At 31.0% G+C, this 19,085-nt stretch overlaps 2 protein-coding genes across 2 annotated transcripts in view; one reads left to right on the top strand and one right to left on the bottom strand.

The window, feature by feature from the left end:
* LOC117576084 (putative transcription factor capicua) overlaps nucleotides 1-5,924 on the bottom strand; it is a 63,428-nt gene extending 57,504 nt beyond the window's left edge. Inside the window, 2 exon segments of the mRNA XM_052007788.1 lie at nucleotides 4,534-4,769; nucleotides 5,584-5,924. The gene's annotated coding sequence lies outside the window, so the exon portion shown is untranslated.
* A 9,194-nt stretch (nucleotides 5,925-15,118) lies between these two features.
* The window catches only part of LOC117576963 (low-density lipoprotein receptor-related protein 1B-like), a 79,489-nt gene continuing 75,522 nt past the window's right edge, over nucleotides 15,119-19,085 (top strand). Inside the window, exon 1 of the mRNA XM_052006344.1 lies at nucleotides 15,119-15,201. The gene's annotated coding sequence lies outside the window, so the exon portion shown is untranslated. The remainder of the gene's footprint in view (nucleotides 15,202-19,085) is intronic.

Genomic DNA, 19,085 nt, shown 5'->3' with positions numbered 1-19,085 from the left:
AACATCTCTCATACATATAATCGGCTACCTTTTTTTTCCTTCTTCGTTTAGTTCATTTTACGCGTTTTGCTTTTCATATTCTTGAACTTCAAAAAAATGAAGAAAAAAAGATCGAACAAAAAGCCACCATAAAATAAATAAAAAAGAAGGAAAAAAAATCAACAACAGCAACGGCAACAACAGCAACAGCAGCAGCAACAATAACAATGGCGAGACGTTGTCGGCAGCCAAGCTGTCAGACAGCTACTGGTGTTAAACGTAGTACATACTATAGTATGTAGTAAAACAACAACAAATACACACTTTCACACACACACACACTCGCATAGCGCAGTCTTGCTTGTATGTATTATAACCCGCAGGCTGGCGCGCACAACGCTGCGTATACGCGACGTTGCTTATCGACATTTTTTTTTTGTTTTTGCTGTTTTGTGTTTTTGTTTTCACTGCTTCTTCTTGTAGTTGTTGCCATCCGCATATATTGCAGCTAATGCTCAAGAGTGCTCCGATCTTGTGATGATTGTTCATGCGATCTCTGCAGTCTTTCAGCCCCCAAGTGCCGCCGGTGGCAACGATGCCAAGCGATCTTTTTGGTTTCGTTTTAGCACAGACATTACAAATGATATTCATTCCAAGTGATGCCCCGAAACTGTGAGCACCGAACCATGAAATACTCTATCTAAGCCTCAAATTTGAAAAAAAAGTACACAAATAAATTAGATGTTGAATGGAATAATTGGAATCAAGTGAATTTGCAATCTATAATTTATCCCAACGCTTGGTGTTGAGCTTTATTTCTCATTATATAAGATTTCAATGTAAATACGATATATTGATCATCATTTTCAAACTAAAATCTCTTAAAAAGAGTTAAAAGTAAATATTTAAAGCCTTTTTAAAAGCTAGCAAAAGAGTAATGTTAAAAGGCAGTATTCAAAATCATGATCATAAGTGAATTCAGTATATTTTCAAACTAAAATCTTTAGAAAAACATTTTTAATTCATTTCTTAATTTAAAGAGTTGAACTCGAAATCGCGAAAAGCGTTATAAAGATTTTAACTAAATTAGCAAAATAAAAAGTCAAAAGACAAATTAATTTCTGAGGAGAAAACATAAAGTAATTTGAATTTTTAAAAGAATATAATATATATATTATATTAAAAAATGATTAAGTTGAAGTTGGAGTTAAAGATCCTCGTTTAGTTTCTTCTAATGAAAAATAAAGTTGCAAGTTTTGTTTTATATCTACTATACCCCAATCCTTTGAGTTGCCTAAGAATGCATCATTTAGTTGATTTACTGTCTGCTGTTGCTGTCTGTTCTTTTGCCTCTTCTTCGCATCAATCTCCGCAGTTTTCGTCGACATTTTTGTTGTTGTTGTTGCTTTCGATGTTGTTGCTGCTGCTGTTGGCCATATGATGCCATGGGCATTTGGACACGAACATGGAGTTTTCATAGCCACTACAAAGCCCATACAATACTCATTTAAGACCATTACAAATGCTTTTCTTTTCATTTTGTGTTTATATTTCAGATCTTGGCATCGCTTTTTTTTCCTTCCTCCATCTCCTTCTGCCCGTTTTTTCTTCTTCTTCGTCGGTGTCTTTCTGGGCTGGCAAGTTTTGTTTGAGCATTTAATGCCCTACATGATCTTGTTTTACCTCGGATTTAGGCAATTTCAAGTTTTTTTTCTTTTTTTTTTTTTTTTTTTTTTTTTTTTTTGGTTTTTGATGGATTGATATTGAAGTTAGGCGTGTGTAAGTTTGTGTTTGTGCGGCTTTTAAACTTTAATGATCTTGAGTTGGCAATGTTAACAATAACTCTAATGCAGCAGATTATGTACTCATGTATGAGTAAATATGTAAGCCTAAGAAGACAACTTCAAGGCTTTTACATGAATTGAGATTAGAAGTTAAATACTCATTTGCTTACACTACAGATGCATAAGCATGAATAATTATGTTGAAACGCTTTTAGATGCGGAAATAATTATAAAATATATATAACAATTAGTTTACAACATTTTTTCAAAATAAATCCATATATCATCTGGCTTCTGGTATAAAAGAATCAATTTTCTTAGAGATAAGATACGTTTTCAATCATTTTTTGTAATAAATTGAAGATTCTTACATCTGCTTTTTTTAATCAATCATCTCACAAAACAATTTGCAAAAAAGATTCAAATCTTTTTTTTTAAGTTTTCAAATTTTATATATGTTCATATGTATAAGAAATAATAATTTTCATTTATTTCTTTCAGTGCATTTGAGAAACTTGAAATTGACCAAAATACAAAAAAAAAAAAGAAAAACGCACTTGTCCTGCCATAAAAGGTTGCATACCAGAAAAAGAATGACGTGAAAAAAAACTAGAGAAACGTGCATCGTATAATAAAGGTTATGAAAACATTTTGCCACAAACTATAATCAGAACGAAAGAGTGAGTGAGAGAGTGAAAAGCATTAATAAAATACATTTATAAACAATCAACGTAGATTCGAAGTTGGATTTTTTACTAAATGTAAGCAAATATTGTGAATGTGTTTTATACATATTTATTTATTTATTATTATTTTTTCATTTTTTCCATTCTCGTTTTTATTTCATTTTGATCGTTTTATTTTTTTATTTCGTGCAACAACGATATCGGCGATTGCGCTGAGTGTCGCTGTCATGTCTGGCAATTGTTTTATGTGTTATCTGTATGAGTGTGTGTGTGTTAGTGTGTGCCAATTGTGTTTATGTGAAACAAACAGTTTTTTTTTTTTGCGGGCTTCATTAAAATTCCTAGAAACTCGACCACTGAGAATGTTCTCTAATTACAAACAATTTCAATGCAGCAGTCGCAGCGTTCGCAAGTGGCAAATTGTTGCTATTGTTTTTATTTTCATTTTTGTTTATTTGGATTTCATGTATTTCGTTTTTTTTTTTTTTTTATTTTGCATTGCCAAACAAAAGCTGCACCCATACTCACACACACAAACATTGAATCGCAGAGACACAATTGTCACAAGGCAACAACAACAATAAGAGAAAAGAGAGTCAATCAAAATAATTACAGCAACAACAACAAATAATTGGATTCCGAGCGAGTGAGACCAAAAACTCAAATAATAAATGTCAATTGAGCACGCGTTCAATTCTACGTAGCTACATTCATACAATACACACATCATTCGCATCGTTATCGACTCACTGTCATTGTTGTTGTAGTTGCTAAGTGCGTTTAGTAATTTGCTGGTAATTATCACTCACGCACAATCGAATGTAAATTAGGTAGCTAGCAACAAGAATGAGAGAGCGGGACAAAGTTAAAGTTGCTGCAGTTGCAATTGCCGTCATTGTGAGTGAGAGTAGTGCTAATTATACAAGCACTTGCACACACGCATACACAGTTACATGAACAAGCGCAAAAGGAGTGAAAGAGTAGAGACAAAGATAGAGATGAGCGCGTGCAGTAGACTTACTCACAACATACGATTAATCACTTTCAATACGAGTATGCAAATTTATTCTTTTCTCACGCTGCGAGAACAAACTCACGCACGATGTTAGATCGTGACACAAGGAATCATCACAGAGAAGTGAGCAAGAAGTATTTGCACAGTGGTGTGTGGGTTGTCGAACAATGAACATCGCAGAGTGGCAGGAAATGCATTGGCTTGTATGGCCTTTAATTACGTTTGTTCATAATGCTAATTGATTTGCTATTATAATTAATTATGAGCTCACAGTCTAAAATTGCACATTGAGAAAATCATTTGAAATTTTTCTAGTATAATTATCATGCTTCATTTCGGTAGCTGTTGCCAAAAACTAATCTCAAATTCAACCTTTTACATTTAACATACACATGTTTCTACACATTGTTTAGTTCGTTTTGTACGTTTCGTTTTGTTGTCAGGTTGTCAAGCTTCTGTGGCTTTTGTTTTATGCACAATATTATGTGAAAATTGTAAGAGGAAAATATGATAATAGGAGGCAACAACAAAAGAGCACAAAAATTAGTATTGTCGCTATAATTTGTATGTTAATATTGTAGCGACCAACCCAACAACAAAACATAATAGCAAAAACTTTTGAATAGCAACATCGCTCAGAGAGTCGAGTTCTTGGCTTGACCAGCCTGACCAGCTTCAACACAAAGCAGATGCACTATGGTCACTCTATTTTAGCCAGCATGAGTGAACAGGCGAGCGTGAGAGAGCAAGAGAGTATCACTATTTACGCGTGCCTATATAATACACGTGTCCCCTGTCACTGTGTGAGTGCTTATGCGTGTGTGTGTGAAGATGAATGAAGCGAACGAGCGCCGCAGTCGCTGCCGCTGTCGACGTAAGAGCAAGTGTAAGTTTGTATATTTGTGTGAGTAAGAATATTTTCGCATGTTGAAAAACAAAGAATCAAGAAATTTTCCAATTGGCAAACACACATACAAGAACTTGGGGCGGCAGAGGCAGACGCAGAGAGCGAGAGAAACATTTCAGAGAGAGAGAGAGAGGTCTGTGAGTGAGTGAGAATTGCGCTTACCGTTTTGCTTATTGACGTAGGCGTCCGTCTACTGCTGCTGCTGGCTGCGTATATTTTTGTAAGTCAGTGTGTGTGTGTGTTTTTTTTTTGTCACTCGTGTTATTATTTTTGCCCAGGGGCTGCTGCTGCTTGCGCTGTGGTTTTTGTTATGCAAAATGCCAAAGAATTATTTCTTTTCACACACACACAACTACACTGACATATTATTTAACACAAACACTATTGAACCGAACGCACTGTAAAATATAACGTATATGTATATGTAAGTATGTTTGTATGTGTTCAGATTTAAAAGTTTATGATACAATTTGTATTTGTTCTTTTTATTTGTTTCGGCTGCGACGCGCTGCTCGCAGCTCGCGTAAACGGCAAACGACAACACGACTGCGACTAACGCAGCGACCACTTTACCGTGAAAAATTTTCATTCATTGAGGAAAATTGAAATGAGCAAACCGTACGAACGAACGAACAAGCGAGAGAGTAAAAAGAGCGAGAGAGCGAACGAATGCCGCCGATGACGACAACTACAACGACATCGACACGCAGCTCCACTGCATGTGTATGTGTGTGTTAGTAGCGCTCTTTAACAGTGTTGCCAACTCAGCAGCGGTTAACAACAACAATAAAAAAGAAGTGAGACAAGCATTAAACATGCAATTTGTTTCAAAATTAAATATTGTTTCCTCGCCTCCACACACACACACTATCACACCCAACATTCAATATCACAACGTTTGATTACTGAACAAGCCCCCCCGCCGCCACACGCATACACACACACACACAAACAAAAACGCACATAGCGCGAGAGCTTCTCATAGAAGCAGACGGCGCGTCGACGTTGGCAGCGGCACGTGTGTGTGGTGTATATTGATGTGTGTGTGCGCGCGCGTGTGTGTGTTTTGTCGTTGAATTTCTTAGCTCTCTCTCGCTCTCTCACACGCGCATTTCGTTTTTTTTTTGTACTAGCTCGATTCGATTTTCTTATTGTTGTTGTTATTGTTATTATTATAATTACTTATTAATTCAAATATTAGAAATTACCCACTGCATTTAATTGGCTCGTGGATTCTTGGTGTTGTTTTTATGCCCGCTATGAGGAGCGTTCTCACACATACAAATACATGCACACAACCGTAAATTACACTTTTTTGTTGTTACATTTTTCACTTGTTTTTCATGCTTTTAATTTTTTTGTGCTTTTGTCGTCTTATTACTCTTGCGACTTGAAAGCTGATTTTCTTGTTGCTTATTTACACTGCATCTGCATATGTTTCTATGTATATATATACATATGTGTATGTGTGTGTTTTGAGTTGCCAAGTGTTTAGCACAAAATTAAATTGTTGCTAATTTTAACATACAAATGTATGTTCACACCACGAATGTCTCTAGCAAACTGAATAGCAATGGCAACTCTACAGCCTTCGTCACGTTCAAAACACCAGCTTCATAAAAATACCAAAAACGCGTCAAAATATACCAGACTCTGGCGACCGTTGCTGTATCCCTGAAAGTATGTTTTAGCCAATAATGATATACATTATTTTCAATTACATTTTTAATAATATTTAAAAATGATTTGGGAGTCCCTTGAACACTAAAATAATAATAGAATGCGCAACATTCTAAGCCTAAAAATAATTGAATGTTGACAGGTGGCAACGCTGGCCGCAAGTGTTGAATTTGAGCGGGCTATTTGAAATCAAATAAATTAGTGTTAAAAACGTTTAAATTGTTTTATATATGAATATAATTTTGCTAAACTCATAGCGGATGCACATTTTATGTGTGTTTTGTGTCTTTGCAAATTTGTTAACCCCTTTAAATATATCCACTTGTTTTGTATTTAAAGCGACAAAAATATGGTCAACCTTAACTGTCGGATTTAAATAAGTGTGACCGTAGATGGAAAGCTTTTAATTGGAGCTTTGCAACAAAAGTTTTGTTATTTTGAAAATTTTAACGTACCAATTTGAAAATATATGTTAATCCGAAATATGAAATAAATATGGGTAATTCTCTGAGGGATGTCGCGTGAGACCAGCTTTTCAGTTACAAAAAAAAACATATTCTGAAACAATTTTAAAAATAAGTAAAGGTTAGCTCTAGATTAGTACTTTAATTAGAGCTAAGAATGGTTTTGGAATTTTTTTTCTGTTATGTTTTCTGTTCTGATAATTGCAAAAATTAACAAATTCGTACGCAAAACCAAAAAATGAACGAATTTATATATTTTATCGTAAAACAGAATAAGTTACTAAAATCAATCTTAGCTCTAAAAATAGTGCTAATCCAAAGCTTTAAGAAAAACCTTCACTTAATTTTAAAATTGTTTTACTTTATGTTTTTTTTGGCACTGAAAATCTGTTCGCACGCGACATTTACCAGAGAATTACCCATATGTATTTTTTCGTTGTTAATTTTTTTGTTTTTGGTAAAAGTATTTATAAATAAGATAATGAGAACGATTTTCGTAAGTTTTGTACTTACCAAATTCTTTTTTTTTGCATACATTATATTTTTATTTCATACTATTCTACATTTTTAAAAATGTCTGAAAATATTTTATTTGTATCTATTAATAAAAGGATTTCGGTTTAGCGAAAAAATTAAAATATTAATGAAGGAGACACATTTCGATTTAAAAACTATCTATAATCATGTTGTAATTATATGTACAAAATAACAGAATAATTCTTGATTTATAATAAATGTATAATGAAGACAATAAATAATTATTTGGTTAGGTGCTCTATATGAAAACTCTTTTTCTTTTACATATCTATTTTCTTTTAAATATTTATAAATTACATAATCTGTAAATATCTGAAATATCCTCGAGCTAAAATATTTCTTTAGTTTTTTTGCGAACTTGGAATTTTGGTCGACAGACAAATATAATTAGATTTATTTTAATTTAAACTGGTATTATTTATGATTAAATACTCCTTAAATATTTATATAACATTTTCAAAATGATAAATATTTTAAAATTAAATAAAAATATATAAAATATGTGTACTTCATAAGATTAACAAATATTATACTGAAAATTGTGAATATGAATGAAAAACAACCCATTTTAGTTGGAAAACATTTTATTTATTTTGTTAAATAAATAAGCTGACATTGTGTTTAGTATAAATAAAGGAAAATCCACCAGCTTGAGTATCACTCAATAACTATGTTTACTTGCATTTATATTTATATCCCTTAAAGCTTCATACACAAAGTGCTCAATCCAATACACTCGCAGCATCATAGCACACACACACACACACAAGGATCTGGCTCATATGCAGAGAGTAACCTGGTCCCATAATCATAAAAAAGATATAGAGGCATTCATCAAATTTGTGCAAAAGTTTAGAAATATTAAACCGCTTATGTGACCCACACACCTGCTGCCAGCGCAATGGGTTTTTTTCTCTGTTGTTCTTGTTGTTGTTGTTGCTCTTTTTGCTACGACTTAAATTACGCATACGTCATGTAAGCCGTGAGAAAATAAACAATTTTACACCTTGTGTTTTTTTTTTTTTTTTTTTGTTTTGTGTGCCATTTGCAGTATTTGTTGTAATGGTTATATGCTCCAACTTTTGACTTTTATGAGGACTAGACCAAGTGTTGGCCCATTCAAAAAGAAGCCATTAGGAATTTCGGTTGCCTCAACAATTTAATGAGTCGCAACGAAAACAAATTGAGCGCAAGAAGTAAAGTTGTAAAATATGTCAAATTCATTTATTTGGGAAGAGGGAATTGGGAAATGAAACGTTTAAATAAAAAGTGGAGAAAATAATTCAATTAGCCCTTTTTCTAAATTTGCAATCTAATGCCAAAAAGCATTGCTAAAACAATGACACATAAGAAATTCAAGTACTTAAGAAGTTCATAGTTTGGCAATGAAAAACACATTACCAACTCGTTAAAAGAAACTTAACTTTTGGTAAGTTATAAAAACAATGTACTTACAAAGTAATTTATAATATCAAAATTAATTATGATGAAACAATTTTTACACCTAAATAAACGAAAAGAGTTGCTCAAAAAATATATTATTCTATGAAAAGACAACTAATTGAATTTTAATGGGAAAGTAATTGCTAAATAAATTGTATCTATTTATTTAAGTGACAGAATTTGAAGGGAATTTGATTTGACAATTTATGTAAGCCAACTAAAACGTGGACTAATTTATAGTAGATATACAATATATATCAAGATATTTTAAGTACAATTAAATAAACTAAGTATGCTCTTTATTTTTAACAGAGGTGTTGTGGCAATAAAAAAAGAAAAGTTAATCAAAAAAAAAAGAGCAAAATAATAGCAGAATACATGTAAAAAGATTTGATCAAACTTATTCAACAAAGGAAATAATATAAAATTAGTTAAATTTTTTAATGTCATATTAATTTTTAACCTAACTAAATGTGTTCCTTATTTTAAACAGATAAAATAGAAAATAAATCATATATGGAAATGAAAAGAAAAAGTCTGGAAATTTTTAAGCTAATTAAATTAAACAATTTCTTGTTTTTATAAAATGAATTACTTTTAGAAGTGAAATTTTAATGTAAGGTTGAATAAACTAAATGTGTGTTTCCGTTTTAAGCAATGCGTTGTGAACAAGAAAGAAAGCTACAGTCGAGTGTACTCGACTGTGAGATACCCGCTAACCATTTTGAAGAAAAGTAAAACAGTGCGATATAATTCTTAAAATATACCAAAAATACTATATCGCAAATATAATAAAATATGTCGAGAGGTACATTCGGTATATTTATGAGGTTCTACATTAGAAAAGCTCCATAGCGGTCAAAATATTATATACCAGCAACTCAGACCCCCAGTAAGTAGGTGTTTTTGCCATACAAAAGTTTTTCTTTAATAACTTCTACAATTTTTATCCGATCAAAACCAAATACTCAGGAATTATTTATTATTTCTATAGTTATTATTGTATATACCAAAATTCGCCTCTTATTCAATTTTTGTCAATTTGCGGGGGCGTTAGAATTAAATGAAAACAATATCCTAATAATATTAATGTTGGGGAATGGGGATTAATTTAAATTTGTAAAGTGCAAAACTACTTAATTAACTGATTAATGGGTTCTCAAATATGTTACAAAAAACCCAATTTAGCAGACATTGAGACAGAATTTTAGGAGGCTGCTTTATAAATAAAATTAATTAAAGTTTGATTACAAAAATTAAATGCTAAATAAATGGAACAATTAATGGACTCAACTCAAACGCTTTCTATACAAATTAAATAAACGTGATGTGAAAATGCAAATAATTTTGATAATACGTAAAACATAAAATAGATATAAAAAAAGAAAAACCCTTTTAAAATTGGTTAAATTAAATGTTAGTGGCTTTGGATGGGTGTTGAATATAATAAAAAATGTTTAAGAAGTGCTAAGAAACAAATAAATAAATACAAATATAATTCAACTATACGATAGAAGTGAAATGTTGGGTTAAAAATAAGTTAATTTCTTTTGGAAAAGCTAACTGCAGGCAAATATACAAAAATAATACGTACATATATTTAATCTACTATATTTAAGCATATTTATATAGTAAATGATGAGAAATATATTCAGTATATTTAATATACTATATTTTAGCATATTTCTACAGCAATCGTTGCAACTGAATGTTGCTGCTCATTAAAACTGCAAATAATTCGAAAGGGCGCAAAAAAAAACATAAAAAGATCGCAAAAGTGAATTGATGGTGAGTGTGGGAGAGGGGAGGGGAGAGGAGTCGGTTCACGGTTGGTATTTAAAATCATAATCATAATTTGCAACACCTGTCAACAAGTTTTTATGCGCCTCGTTTACAACGGGAGCGACAATGTTTTTGCATAATTCTCATAAAAAGTAATTTGTAAAATTTCCAACAATAAAACATTTAGAATAAAAAGGCACCAAGTGCCAGCTGGCTTGAAACCCTTCCCCTCTCTGTTCCCCCTGTCTGCCACAAAAGCTTCGTCTTCAGTCAACACATTTTTCGCATTTAGTTTGGCATAAAAAGCCGACATTAAAAACTAATATGCATTTAAGGCAACAACAAGCGAACGAGTCCCAAGACCGAGTTTATTGCATTGCTAATGGGGTCATATTCTAAATTCTAAATTCTGAATTTGGTATTTTGTTTTCTGGACTCGGGTTGCAGCGAATTACGACAGAGATCTGCTTATTAGTTTAATGTGCTAATTTTATAGACTTAATGTGTGATACAAGCATTAACAACTGTGATTAGACTCCATCTCTCTTTCTCTTTCACTCTTTCAACAAATCTGTTTACGTCTGCAAAAAATACTAAAGAGCTAATTAACTTTTGTGAGGCTCTCAACCGATTACTTTTAATATCCTGTTACACTGAAAACATATTAATAAAAGGGTTCAGTAAATTTTGTGAAATCTTTATGTATTTGAGAAATTGAAAGTGAAATTTACAAAGTTAAATATAATAAAAACTTAATTATACTCATGCATGCTTTTTATTCACACTTAATATTAATTACAACAAAATACTAATATGTTGAAGTAAGGTAATTTTGATGGGTTTGTAAAAGAAATAATTTGTAGTATGCTCCTAAAGTGAATTTATTTCTTATTAACAATTAACTGGAATTATAAACAAAGGTGTTGGAATATCCCTATTCAAAGAATTAAAATACCATTTCATAATTAGTATAAATTCTAATCAACTAAGCTGGTCACACTAGGACTTTCTCTTTCCATTTTGATCTTGATTCGAATTTGAATGTGTTACGGTTGAAAAATTAAATATTGAAAATAATTACATATTAAATATATAAATATTTAGAAAAAACAAAAGGAATATGAAAACAATAACACTAATCAAATAACGATATTTATATATACATTGTGAATTAACACATAAAGATAATAATAACGAAAATTATAGAATTTTTTAGATGTAAAATATGTTTATTCATAATCAATAATATACATAATTAAAGAATCAAATAGCTATAGTTAAATATTTTGTTTTTAATAATAATATATATAGTAATATATAATTATAATACATTACATTTAAAGAAAAATACATAAAAAGAAAATGAAAAAATAAACTTTGATTTATAAACTTTGAATAATTAAAAATTGTATTATAGAATATTTTTGTATATATGTATGTTTATCATTTTTAAATCCTTTAAGTTAATTTAATTTTAAATATTTTCTCTGTCTATTAATTTGTATAATATAATAAACAGCATTATTGAATGTTTTCAAACTTAACATATTTTTAACCATTATCAGGAATCATTAAATAATAAAGATAATTATTGAATTATATTGTAAAATATTTGTGGTAATTTATCAGAGTTATGGAATGCTTTTAAGCTTAACAATTTTGCAGAAATTAGAGGTAAATTTTAAATTATTTAATAATTGAAATTCAACAGAATTCACTTTTGAATTTGTACTATATGAAATCAAAAAATAAAAATACATTTTAGAAATACTCAAATGAAATGTGATCAGTATAAATTGAAAGCAGTTGAAATTAGTTTATTTATTTTAATTATTCAAAGGTGTAATAAAAAAGCCACGTTGCAAGAATTGTTAATCCGTCTCTAATAAAAGAGTTTTTTTTTCGCCTCCAAAGCAAATCGTTTCCGATCAACACTAATTAATTTTTAATTAACAATATTTAATTAAAATTGTGCATTCAGTTAGTGGTTAATTGCAATTTAGCGCCTCGATTCTTAAGCGCTGAATTGACAAACATAATAAAATATATAATATAATATATAAAATGAAAAGTAAATTGAAATACTTGTGCCAACAAACTGCGCATCTGGTAATAATTAAAGCGAGTTTAAACAAGTTAAAACTTTTGTGTTTTGCCAAACATGTTGAACAACACAAACATGCTTCTCTACATACATATATGTTAATAAACATTTGCAACAATTAAAGGAGCAAAAAATGAACTTTTAATAACGTCGACGACGACGACAGAAACATTTGCGAAAAAAAAACGTAAACATTTAAATCATGTTGCCCAAATTTCATTAGATGTACACAATGTGTACTTACTGTACATACATACATATTTATGTACATACACACATTCATACAGATATATAAACATTGGACTATGGGTAAATTGACCAGTTTTGGTGGCTTTATTTAATAACTCTCAAGCGACGCAAAATTTTTCAATGCGGTTTTTCTTTTTCATATACTCATATCAATATATCGAGAAAGTGGGCGTGGCACTACTTGTTCTAGACTTACAAATGTTATATTAGCTTGTTATTTTTATAAATTGAAGAATATAGTTTTGAAATCTTACACAGGCTTACAACATTTAAAGTTGTTAAGAATTTTCAATATTTAGTTGATATAATTTTTTTTACATATTCCAACTTATATATCTCTTTAGCAACAAATTTGGGTCACTACAACCAAACACATATTTTATAACTTTATCAATTATCTACCATATGACATTTAAATCATTCAATTAGCTCAAAAGGTTCATAAGTTATAATAATTCGAACGAAATAAGTCACTGCTCAACATACACCAAACTACATGTAAAGCGGCACTGTTAATACCTAAGAAATCGAATTTCTTAAGACAGCGCAAAATCTAAATTAAGAACTAAATATTTCATAACATTTATATGGACACTCACTGTGATAATGTGTAAAACTTCTTCCAACTCCATTCAAACTTTGAATTTCAAAGTTTGATTTTCTTACCAAAAATTAAACGTGAACACCAAATGCTAAATTTACAAATTTTAAGAAATATGTGAAAAAAATGAAAAAGATCTTAGAATTAAGAGATAGTAAAAACATAAGGCATGATCATTCAGTTGAAATTTTAATGTATTATCTTTTGATGTTAGAAATATATTAATTTGAAAATACCCTGCAAGACTATCATCTAATATGTTAAGACTGGACTGTTAAGTTAACATTTCTGCTATGTAACTTAAAATTTGTATTTATCTTAAATATGCCAACATGAAAATATTCTAATTTTCTAATTATTCTTGTGAAAAAAATGACTTTAAAAGCCGACACATTAAACTGATCTTTAAGTTAACATTAACAGTTAAAATGTTATTCCCAATATATTATAAATTTCCATTATTGTGAAAAAGCTGAATTTACAAGCCGACTTATTAACATTAGCGTTGCCAATTTAGCTATTTTCCCGTTAGATCTGACGGTTTTCAAAATCAAAATGCGGGATATATTGAAAACTAGTGGTTAGCGAGAATTATAGCTATTTTCAAAACAAAATTGATGAACTTTAGTTTTTTAAGAACATCTGTTTCCTTCTTGTATTTTATGTTTTACGATGCTACACTTTAATTACATGCAGTATTTTTGCATTGCAATGGTACAAAACATTGATATGCCAAAAGATCTTTACATTTTTATCGACCACGCAAATGACACAAATCTCTTTAGCCTTAAGATTTTAAAATTACCGCTCAAACTTAGCGGAGACACCAACCATTGCACGATAATGGGACATACACCTCTGCAAATGCAATTTCCCCTCCGTGGTGAGTTTGTTTAGCGAGCGAACGATCGTAGGAGACGAGCTTTGTCGCTTTGGCAACGACAGCTCTCATTCTTTTCTAATTGGAGTACGATCAGAGACGGATGATCTGGGTGCCTGAAATTCTCGTTGATGGTGCGAAAAAAAAAAATAAAACACATCGGCGGAGAAAATAAATGTGAAAAAGGCTATTTTTGGACTTTTTTTTTAAATAAAAAATTGTTTAAAATATAAACAACTTGTTTTTTGAAAATTTGTTCTTTTTATATATATATAGTAGAAATATTTAAAGATTATTGAAAAAAATAAATTAAATCGATTAACATATGTTATTTTTACGAATTTTACATCACTTTAAAGTCAGAAGTGTCAAACATGTATCCACTTTTGCTCGCCACTGCAGTGGTATGTATTTTCAAAAAAATCAATGTTTGTGACCGGTCTATAAATGTGTAGCTCATAAAACGTAGTGGTAATTCAGTGTATTAACAACTAGTCCGGATTAGCGTACACCTGTCTTTCGAGGAGTAGAACTTAATTTGTTCAACTAAGTCCAGTCTAACTCCTTTATTAGCCGAAAGTGTGAATCAGTGGCGTCCAAAAATGTGTAATATCAACTGCTATTATCTGCTAGCCTTGAAACTATGGTACTTTTTAGACACAGTGTTAGTACCAAAAAGGGCTCTTTTTTTAGTATTGCACTCAGAAGTCATCCCATTTTTTTCCATCATCCCATCATTTTTTAGATAAAGTTTATATATGAAATATGTTAATTGAAGTTCAAATAAATTAAAAATAAAACAAAATTTTAAATTTAAAAAAAAAAAATTTTTTAAATGGTAAAAAAAAACCGAAAAAAAAAATTAAAAAAAAAAATTTTTTAACTTAAAAAATTCTATGATTTTTTTCTGATCAGTGAAAAAAAACCGACTGAAGATATCTATTTTAGTTTAGAAGTTATTAATTAAATGCCACTAGCGGGACCAAATCGCCCACAGTGCACTGTAAGAAAACAATAAGAAAACATCATCATCATCATCATCACCAACAGCAACAACATTGTGAAGGCCTTCGTCGTGGAGTTCTGTCTGGTAAGTAATAAGTCCGAGTTGTCCGAATAAAAGAAACACTAAAAAAAAGTTCTGATAACAGAAAGATTCGTATGTTATGTACGTATGTATTTACATACATATGTACATAACATACATATATTGGTGCCTGTTCCGCCACGCAGCAGCTGCTCACAGTTTTGCTTGCACTGTATTTCTGCCCACCTTCGCAGTTGCGAATCTCGACAGCATATGAGCTGTCAGATAATACCCTAACTTTTGGGTCAGGTCTATACTTTTTCTAACTCAATTTGTACTCCGCCATATATTCTTGTTATTATTGCGTTTTGTGGTATAAATATGATCAAAAATCTTAAAAAAAAAATATTGAATATGAATAAAATACATATTTAAAAATAAATATATTAAAAAAATTATTAAATAAAAATGATTAAAAATATTAAAAAGAAAATAAATAAAAATTAATATTAAAAAAAAGAACAGAAAAATTTAAAAACAAAAATTCTTTGTTTAAAAAAAAAAAAATAAAATATAGACACATCCAGACATATAAAAAAAAGAACCATGAATCTTGTTTTCTAAAGTGCGCAGAAAAGATTAGGTGCCAAAGATTTTGTGTATTAATTATTATAATTAATTCTCTTCTTCTTATTATTGTGGTTTATTATTAGGAGTTAAATGAAAAATTAACATATTGTATAAAGTTTGTTTCTAAATTTGCTGCCATTATGAACAAAATTTTATAAATTACAATTATCATTTTTATTATTATAACCAAATAGTTTTGTTTTTGTTTTTCCACAATGAATAAATACTTGTGGTAAATTTGAGTTTTTACAATGAGATTCTAATTTTTTTTCTGATTTCTGAAGACATGGGAGAATAAATTAATAGCGAATTGTAGAACAGTTTTGGGTGGGTGCAGCGTTGCCAATTTGTGGGGAATTCCCCAAAGTGCGGAGAATTTTAAGTTGATTGGGGATTTATTGGGGATTGGCATTATGTGGGGAAAATGCGGGGATTTTTACATTTGTTGATTTCCTGTCCTTTATAAATTTGTGACAGCACAAAAATTAGACGATGAATGGCGAGCTCACGCAATGCTGGATTTTTGTCAACATGGGCTTGAAGTTCAAAATAACATTGATGCTGAATGTTACTGGGGTAAAGTGTTATTTCGTTGTCGCTGATACTGCCTTTTTCAAAGAGCAAATTTAGTGTTCTTAAGAATTTGAAAACTGAAAACCGTAATCGACTGAATAAAGATACTGTTGTATCATTTATGGCTGCAAGATAAGGAATTAAAAAACTAGGCGGCAGCGTTAAGTTCAACCCGTCAAACAAAATGCTATCCACAAAAATATGGAAAAGAATATGAATGTTAACTGTTTGAGTTTTTATTTTAATTAATTAAGAATACTAATATGAGTTATACTCAGCTTTTTATTGTTTCACTTTTAAAAAACTTATGTGGGGAATTTGTGGGGAATCAGCGGATTTTTGTCCCCAAATTTGGGGAATTTGATCCCGATTTTTGGGGAAATGTATAAATTTGCATTGGCAACCCAACTTGGGTGGCACCGTACCATCTTATAAGACCACTCCTGCTTTTCTTAATTTTGAACCGAATTCAACAGTGTGCATGAATTTGTTTTTAATTGATTAGATATTGTAATTATTGAGATCGAGTTGTATTTGTAGATTCGAGTCTGTTTAATGAAGTCAGTGCTAAGATTATAGACAAGAGGATCGACTCATGTGTTTGTTTTTAGAATCAGCAGGGACTCTATAATAATAAAGTTTTTCGTGGCTTCGTGTCAAGCATAGCAAAAACCCACCCCACAATCCCAAAAGAGCTAAGGGCTTAAAGGGTCCCTCTTCGCTTCCACGTGAGATGGTAGTGAATTATATTTGCAACCGTCTTCTTACATCCGGGACTGAAAGAAAGTATTTTTGGCGCCCAATCGTAGGTCTGGAAACATCACACGATTTTTACTAGTTTTACCACCTGGGTATTTCACAATTTCCAAAACGAGACACACGAGTCAATTAAAATGCCCAAGATTTATAAACAAAAACAGCGTCATGCTTGGTTGCAAGACCCCGCGTTTAAGGATTGGTTAACTCTAGATGCAGGCGATGATGAAAAATGCTTTTGAAAATATTGCAAATCCAGCATTAATGCGAAACTTTGTGATTGCCAAGACAAACAAACATAAGTCTTCGTCATCTGCGTTTTCACAAATTACTCAAAAATACTTAATGAATAAATTAAATTAATAACAAAAAATATTGTATTACTAACGTAGCTTTATATTTTGGCTATCATCCTAATTTTCTGGCGGTTTCTAGCTTTTTTATATGTTACTTTAGCTTTTTAATGACCAGAAGAGTTTGCAACACTTATTAAGACTGGTATTTTAAGTTAACATTTCTGTTATGCAACATAAGACTAGGATCTATTCCTAATATGTTATCTTCAAAATATTATACATTTGCATTTGAAAAATGTCTTTTTGCTAAAGAAACATTTTATATTCCCGATAGTGCAATGTGCTTACTTATTTGCAATGATTTGAAGTGTGTTTAATTTGAAATTAATTATGCCTGCAAGCTGAAACAAGAACATGTGTGTATCTGTGTGTGTGTGTACCACACACTCTTAAATTTTTAATATGTAATGAAATTTTTGCATCAAACTTTCGCTTTGCCAAAGTTGAAGTAAAAACTGCAAACAAAAAAAAAAAAAAAAAAACGAAAAACGGGGGAAAAAGAAAACAAGCTACAACAAATTGTTCGCCGTCTCTTTGGTCGCGTTGCATGCAACGTGGGGAGGCAACACACACACACACACACTACACAGCACAACAAAATGGCCAGCGGGCATTTTTTGTGCATTTTTTTGCTTGGATTCGTTGGCAAGTTAATTGGAATAGTTTTCGCCAAACATCAACAAACTGTGCAACAAGCCAGTGACGATGCTTTAAAATGCGGCAGAGATTGCCAAAGGGGAAAGGGAGGGGAAAAGGGGGATTGGATGGGGACAGATGTATATATAGATATTGTCGTTAATGCAGTTTCATTGTGAAGCAGCCGAGTTCACGTTGGCGATAATAATTTGAATGCCCCTTGCGCAGTGGCGCGACGACAATAATAACCTTGAAATTTCGTGTTCTGTTGTGTTGCGTTGCGTTGTGTTGCATGCCCCACCAATCTCTTTGGCACTTACACGGCGTACGCCTTTAGGGGCAACATGCGAATGAGCCAAGGACCCAAAGTATTTTATTGGGCACATAAAACTTTATTTAATAACCGCCGCTGCATGCTGGGAACAGCGACTGCGACCATAAAAAGCATCCATTAAAATTGCAAAAACAGAAACAGAAACCCAAAACAAAAACAAAAACGAGAATAACATAAAAGAAAAGCTGAAATTTGGCAGGAATATAAACGAAAGCATTTAAAATGAAATCATGACTGAGCCCTTTGAAGGCATCGAGGGAATTGCAGCTTATAGTCTTAAGACTTTGATGGTCTTTATTAGCTGCTAGTGGCGTCTTTTCTATGTGTCAATGAAGAAAGTTTCGATTTGATGGCCATCAAATTTTGACAACCCTTTAAAATCGCTCATTTATAAATTGAAGTATTTATTACAATTTCTTAAAATATACCAAATAAATATAACGTAAAAATACAAAAATAATACCGAAGCCTTAATTTGGTATTTTGATTCAAAAGAATACCACAAAATATAATCCCTAGTCCAAATTTCCATTAATCATAATCTGAAAATTATTGAAAACTTTTGTGATGAATCAAAAATTCAAACTACATTTCTCATTTAATAATTTTTCTTTATTTTATGCAATTTTGTTCTCTTTGTTTATGTTTTTGTTATTTTGACT

This window comes from Drosophila albomicans, chromosome 2R (genome assembly GCF_009650485.2).
Source record: "Drosophila albomicans strain 15112-1751.03 chromosome 2R, ASM965048v2, whole genome shotgun sequence".
NCBI lineage: Eukaryota > Metazoa > Arthropoda > Insecta > Diptera > Drosophilidae > Drosophila > Drosophila albomicans.
The sequence above is the reverse complement of the archived record's forward strand: the minus strand, read 5'-3'. Positions and strand labels throughout refer to the sequence as shown.